The 7,395-nt window shown below is 41.5% G+C and overlaps 1 pseudogene; it reads left to right on the plus strand.

The window, feature by feature from the left end:
• Positions 1 to 4,152: 4,152 nt before the first annotated feature.
• Positions 4,153 to 7,184, plus strand: LOC127491548 (phospholipid-transporting ATPase IF pseudogene; annotated as a pseudogene).
• Positions 7,185 to 7,395: the final 211 nt, after the last annotated feature.

Raw genomic sequence — 7,395 nt, forward strand, 5'->3', positions numbered from 1 at the left:
AACTAACTCTCTCTGTGTGTGTGTGTGTGTGTGTGTGTGTAACTCAAGTAAAATAAATAATTTTTTTTTTTAAAAAGAAAGCCACATTTCCAATGCTACTGTTATTAACCTCTTTGGCAACATAGAGAGGCTGAGAATCTGGTAAAAGCTATAGCTTCTCTTTCCAAAATTATGTATGAAACTTATTTTAACTACATTGACTCAAATACTTTTTATAAAAAATTATATTTTTTCCATCAATTTTGAGTGCAAAATTGATTTCAAGTAGTATTTAAAAAACAAGGAAAAGGAAAATAAGAAATCTAAAGTATGAAAATAAAATTCAAAATAAACTCTCTTTTTTGCTAAAATATACACTTCAATGAGAAGGCATCTCTCTGGGCTTGAAAGAGAAGCTGAGAGTTTAGAATGGCCTTTGACAAGGCAGCTCATATACTGCTCTGCCTGGCTCACAGTGATATGTTATGAAAACAGAATTAGTTCTTGTTCACAGGTGACACAATGGACTTGTGATTAGGGAACTTCAAGATATTTCAAGACTTTCTGAATTGGATTAATGTCTTCATTTTCTCTGGCTTCACATCACTGAGTTTCATCTTCAGCAAGAGGATGCTGTTGAAGTCAGCAAAGGGAGTATTAAGAATCCATGTTTCAATTTTAAGGTTGTCTGAGCAGAAGTACTTTAAAAAGAGCTATACTGAGTTTCAATTTGCTTGCATATTTCTGTACCACCAATTTGTTAAAGAGAAATTCATAGTCTGCTTTCATTTCATGAGAAAACACATTGAAAGGCCCTAGCATTAGTTGACACCTTGCTATGGACAAGCAGGGTCATAGAAAGCATAAAAATATTTCCTTCTCTAAGACAGTGAATCTCTGAGATGTTTGACTAAGCACCACCGGTCTTTCGTTTGGTTACAAAGGGTCCAATGAGCTTTATTTGCAAAAGAAACTTTCTAGCATTCCAAAGATGTTGATGGATTTGAAATTTTAAAAGCAATTTGCTAAATGAAGGCATTTAGTAAGGAATTCATCTTTGAAGGCATCAGGTGGCTAAATAGGAAGCTTCCGATTGCTCCATCACACGTCTCAAAACATTGATTTATTTTTTATTTTTTATTTTTTGACAGGCAGAGTGGACAGTGAGAGAGAGAGACAGAGAGAAAGGTCTTCCTTTGCCGTTGGTTCACCCTCCAATGGCCGCTGCGGCCGGCGCGCTGCGGCCGGCGCACCGCGCTGATCCGATGGCAGGAGCCAGGAGCCAGGTGCTTCTCCTGGTCTCCCATGGGGTACAGGGCCCAAGCACCTGGGCCATCCTCCACTGAGTTACCACATAGGGGCCGGCGCTGTGGCTCAGCTGGTTAACACCTTGGCCTGAAGTGCCGGCATCCTATATGGGTGCCAGTTTGAGACCCGGCTGCTCCACTTCTGATCCAGCTCTCTGCTATGGTCTGGGAAAGCAGTGGAGGATGGCTCAAGTCCTTGGGCCCCTGCACATGCATGGGAGACCTGGAGGAAGCTCCCGGCTCCTGGCTTTGGATTGGCACAGCTCCAGCCGTTGCAGCTTTTTTGGGAGTGAACCATCGGATAGAAGACCTCTCTCTCTCTCTCTCTCTCTGCCTCTCCTTTCTCTGTGTAACTTTGACTTTCAAATAAATAAATCCTTAAAAAAAAAAAGCTACTACATAAGGTGCTGGCATTGTAGTGTAGTAGCTTAAGCCTCATTTTTTTTTTTTTACAGGCAGAGTGGACAGTGAGAGAGAGAGACAGAGAGAAAGGTCTTCCTTTTGCCATTGGTTCACCCTCCAATGGCTGCCGTGGCCGGCGCACCGCGCTGATCCGAAGGCAGTAGCCAGGTGCTTCTCCTGGTCTCCCATGGGGTGCAGGGCCCAAGTACTTGGGCCATCCTCCACTGCACTCCCTGGCCACAGCAGAGAGCTGGCCTGGAAGAGGGGCAACCGGGACAGAATCCGGCGCCCTGACCGGGACTAGAACCCGGTGTGCCAACGCCGCAAGGTGGAGGATTAGCCTAGTGAGCCGCGGCGCCGGCTATCATCTTGATGATGCCAGCATCTCACATGAGCATTGGTTTGAGATCCAGCTAATCCACTTCCAATCCAGCTCCCTGCTAATGTGTGGGAGAAAGCAACAAGAAATGGCCAAGTTCTTGGGCCCCTGCACCGATGTGGAAGACCCAGAAGAAGCTGCTGGCTCTTAACTTCAGTTTTGATCAAACCCTGATCTTTGCGGCTATTTTGGTTGTGAACCAGCAGATGGAAGACCTCTCTCTCTTTCTCTCTCTCTCCTCCCACCTCCTTTCTCTGGAACTCTGCCTTTCAAATAAATAAAAAAATCTTTAAAAAAGAGAGTCACCACATGGACCAGATAATTCCATTTTATAGGAGCACATCTTTAACCTGCTTCCTCTGCTCCAAACCACACCCTGTTATGACAGTTTCGGTAATGCATGCTTTTACCTTGCTGCTTTTTTAAGACTAAGCTACTGTACCAGAGCTGATCAAATTTTAGAAGAGTTTTGCCTTTTCAACTCTAAGCCACCTTTTTTTGAGAAAAAAAAAAAAACTACACATATATTTTTAGAACAAAAACTATGAGATAGTGCTTCAGCATATTTAGCCTTAGGTTCTTTCCATTAGCAAGAATGTTTCAGTTTTTTTTTTTTAATTAATTTATTTGAGAAATAGAGATGGGCAGAGAGAAAGAGACCTCCAATGCACTGATTCACTCCTCAAATGCATTTAACATCAGGGATAGAGCGTGGGCCAGGTCCAAGCTGGGAGCCAGGATCTTTATCCATGTCTCCCGTGAGGGTGGCAGGGACCCAACCACTTGAGCCATCTGCCTGCTGCCTGCCAGGGTATGCGTTAGCAGGGAGCTAGAGTTGGGAGCTTGAGCTAGGAATTGAACCCAGGTGCTCCGAATTGGGACACAGGAATTATAATCAAAGACTTAGTAGGCCAAAGGTTCATTCCATTGGTAGGAATGTTTTCATAGAAATAACACTTGGGTTTTAGTGTTCTATCACAAACAGCAAAAAACAAAGCCAAAGGATATTAAATGTTTCTTCCTTATCAGTTTCTATGACATTTTCCAACTTAATCCTGTCATGACATAAACAACCTGTGATGGACGCTTGTCATCATAGTAAATCATAGGTTCTTTAATTTCTCCCAGTGAGAAGCTGTTCTGACATACCATTATAACACTGATGAGTTTACTGTTCCTGTCTACAGGAACAACCCATAATGGACATGAAACAAATGTGCAGACCATGATGATTTGGAAATAAAAATAACTACAGTGTAGGTTTCTGTGTGTGTGCATGCATACATGTGTGTGCATGCCTGAGTCACAGACCACCTTCTTATGCCTTTCCGTGAACATCAAGTTGCCCTCAAGTGAAGAAGTGGATGGCAACTTCCATCAATCCTTGAATCCAATGTGATGACAATGACCTGGCAGGGAGGGATGGGGACCTGGCATGGGGAGCCAAGTGGGAGCTGAACTTCAGCCAGACAGGCACCCCTGCTCTTGCTCTGGGTTGTTGGCCTCCACCTGCATCCTCATGTCCTCTGGAAGCCTGGTATCCAGACGGTGATGGTGGAGACATGTGGCACTGGGTCCAGCAGCAAATGGTTTTGACCCTTCACATCAAAATGGCATAAGAACTATTTATGTGACTAACAGATTCCTCAGAATCACCTCTGCACACCTCAGGAATGTATAGATAAAGAGATCATTTTGTCTAATTATATTGGGAGGCATTTTGCTCCAAAACATGTTTGAACAATTCAGAATTGTTTTTGGTCTAGCGTATGATTGATACGCCTACCAGCCCAATTACCAGTGGATTTCCAGTATTCTTTGTGATAATAGTAACCGCCATAAAGCAGGGATATGAAAATTGGTTGTGACATAACTCAGACAATGGAGTAAGTGGAGCTTCTATTTATGTTGTGGAAGGGTGACCTAGTATGAACTATATCAAAAAAATTTAGGCTGGTGATACAGTTCAAATAACCAAAAATGTAAATTTTCCCTGCACACTTGGTGCTTCTGTCCACAGATGGACTTGATGGTTCACCTCACCTAGCAAGTGCTATTTGGATGGAGAAACTAACCTAAAGATACATGTGGCAGTTCGTTCCAGAAACAGTGGTGTTACAAACAGCTGCCAATTTTAATGCTCTCTTGGTTATGGTGGAATGCCAGCCACCAGAGCAGACCTGTACAGATTTATGGGGTAAATGATAATATGCCAACCAAGGGAAGGAATTCTAAGACCTCTGGAACCAGAGAACCTCTTGCATTGTGGAGCTAGATTAAAAACCACAAAAGTAATTTTCGATGTTGCTACATACACCAGAATGGAGACTAAGATGCCATTAAATTAAAAGAGCAGGTCACAGAAAGGATCTGCAGCAGAAAACTCAATGAATATGTTTTGATTATTTATGTAATAATCCTTATTTCTTTTTTTCTTTTTTCTTTTTTTATTTGACAGGTAGAGTTAGACAGTGAGAAAGAGACAGAGAGAAAGGTCTTCCTTCTTTTGGTTCACTCCCCAAATGGACACCACTGCCGGCGCTGTGCCAATCCGAAGCCAGGAGCCAGGTGCTTCTTCCTGGTCTCCCACGCGGGTGCAAGAACTTGGGCCATTCCTCCACCGCCCTCCCGGGCCACAGCAGAGAGCTGGACTGGAAGAGAAGCAACCAGGACTAGAATCCGGCACCCATATGGGATGCTGGTGCACAGGCGGAGGATTAACCAAGTGAGCCACGACGCCGGCCCATAATAATCCTTATTTCATCAATACTATCTTGAAATTTGCAAGTAGTCTGGAAAATGGAATAAACCATGGCGAAAACAACAACAATGACAGCAACAACAAATCAACAAAAGAATTATAGTAAGAGTCAGATTTATTTCAGACTTTCTTGCATCTTTGGTATTTACAATTTCATCATTCTAGTTTCATTATACATGAGGTGAAATACAGAAATTATTTTAGATTATTTTTTATTGTCTGGAATCTTGATAGTTATAATGAAAAATCATATAAGAAGTCTCAAGTCAATATTTCTTTTTCTTGTTTTTTCTTTCTTTCTTTCTTTTTTTTTTTTTTTTGACAGGCAGAGCTAGACAGTGAGAGAGAGAGAGAGAGACAGAGAGAAAGGTCTTCCTTCTGTTGGTTCATCCCGTAAAGGGCCATCACGGCTGGTGCACTGTACCGATCTGGTCTCCCATGCGGGTGCAGGGCCCAAGCACTTGAGCCATCCTCCACTGCCTTCCCGGGCCACAGCAGAGAGCTAGCTGGACTAGAAGAGGAGCAACTGGGACGGAACTGGTGCCCTGACTGGGACTAGAACCCGGTGTGCCAGCACTGCAGGTGGAGGATTAGCCTGGTGAGCTGCGACGCTGGCCTCAGGTCAATGTTTCTGATCTGAAAGAAGAGCTTGGACAAGTGGAATATGGGTTTACAGACAAAACGGATACACTGACAAAAAAATGAGATGCAATTTTGAGAATGTTCAATTAATGGCATAAAATACCAAGAAATCAATGGTAGACTTGAACCTGAAGAACCCATACCAGACTCTTCAGAATGAAATTTATTAGTTTAGTAGTTTATCCATATTAACAATTTATCCCACTTACATTCAGTTCCTCTTTTAGGACCAGTCCTAAAAAATGAATTAAAGAGCACCATCTCTTCTTTAAAGCAATCAGTCTCTGTCAAACTGTACAAATTAGGAGGTCCTTGGTAATCCAAACTGGTCTCTTCCAGTTGGAATACTATGCATCTTCACCAGATGAACAAGTCCTAACAGAAACTGCTGCATGAAAAGGTATTTTGTTTATTTGCAATTCTGAAGAAACTATGGAAGTTAAAACACTTAAAGCTTCATTTTATGCAATTTGATCCAGGTCATAGGAGAATGAGTGTAATTTTTCAGCCCTTTGTGTGAGAATTTTTTATTTGCTAAAGGAACTAAGTCATCTATTGTCCTCAAATGTATAGTTGGAGAAATGGAGAAAACAAGAATTAATGTAGATGAACTTGATTTGAATGGGCTAAGGACTCTGTAGCCTATAGACAATTTATATCAAAAGAATAAGATGTGATAGATAAATGTCTGTTTTAAGTCAGGACTGCCCTGCTGCAATAGGAAGAGAAAATGACAGATGTCTTCCAGTTTATATAGAAAGACTAATATTACTTGAAGCTACAGCAGTGGAAGACAGACTACAGGGTAAAGGTCGAGAAGCTATTGAAGCATTGAAAATGGCTGGCATCAGAGTTTACATACTTACTGGAGATAAACATGAAACACCTGTTACCGCTGAGTTTATCAGGTGGACATTTTCATAAAACCATCAACATCCTTGAACACATAAATCAAAAACCAGATGGTGAATGTGCTGACCAACTGAGGCAGTTTGGCAGAACTACAGAGGATCATGTGATTCCGCATGGGTTTGCAGTGGAGGGAACCAGCCTGTCTCTTGCACTCAAGAAACGACAAACTGTTTATGGAAGTTTGCAGAAATTGTTCAGCTGTATCATGCTGTCACAAGGCATGATGGCAAAAAGCCACGGTATTAAGACTGATAAAAATCTCCTTTGAAATGTATATCATTGGCTGTTGGTGATGGTGCTAGTGATGTAAGCATCATACAGGAAACACATATTCATTTAGCTATCATGGGCAAAGAAGGAAGATAGGCTCTAAGAAATAGTGACTATGCAATAGCTAGATTTAAATTCTTCTCCAAATTACTTTTTGCTAATGGTCATTTTATTATTTTGGAGTAACTACCTCGTATGATATATTTTTATAAGAACACTTTTTAAAAATCATACCCCAGTTTGTATATCAGCTCTAGTGTTTGTTTTCCCAGGTACGTGACAGCATGTACCTGACTTTATACAATATTTGTTTTACTTCCCTACTTACTCTGATATACAGTCTTTTGGAGAGCATATAGAACCTCATGTATTACAAACAAACCTGCCCTCTACTGAAACATTAAAAAAAAGTCTCTTAACTGTTAAAACATTTCTTTATTGGACTATCCTAGGTTTTAGTTACATCTTCATTTTCTCTGTTGGATCCTATTTTATTTTTAGTTTTTTCAGATTTATTTATTTATTTATTTGAAAAGCAGAGTTACAGAGGGAGAGAGACAGGAAGAGATGGAGAGAGGTCTTCTATCTACTGTTTCACTCTCCAAATGGCCACAACGACCAGGAGCCAGGAGCTTCTTCCAGGTCTCCCACATACTTGGGCCTTTTTCTGCTGCATTCCAAAGCACATTAGCAGGAAGCTGGATTGGAAGTGGAGCAGCCAGAACTTGAACTGAAACCCAGAT

Source organism: Oryctolagus cuniculus, chromosome 3 (assembly GCF_051225735.1).
Source record: "Oryctolagus cuniculus isolate XC-2025 breed Fujian yellow rabbit chromosome 3, ASM5122573v1, whole genome shotgun sequence".
Classification (NCBI taxonomy): domain Eukaryota; kingdom Metazoa; phylum Chordata; class Mammalia; order Lagomorpha; family Leporidae; genus Oryctolagus; species Oryctolagus cuniculus.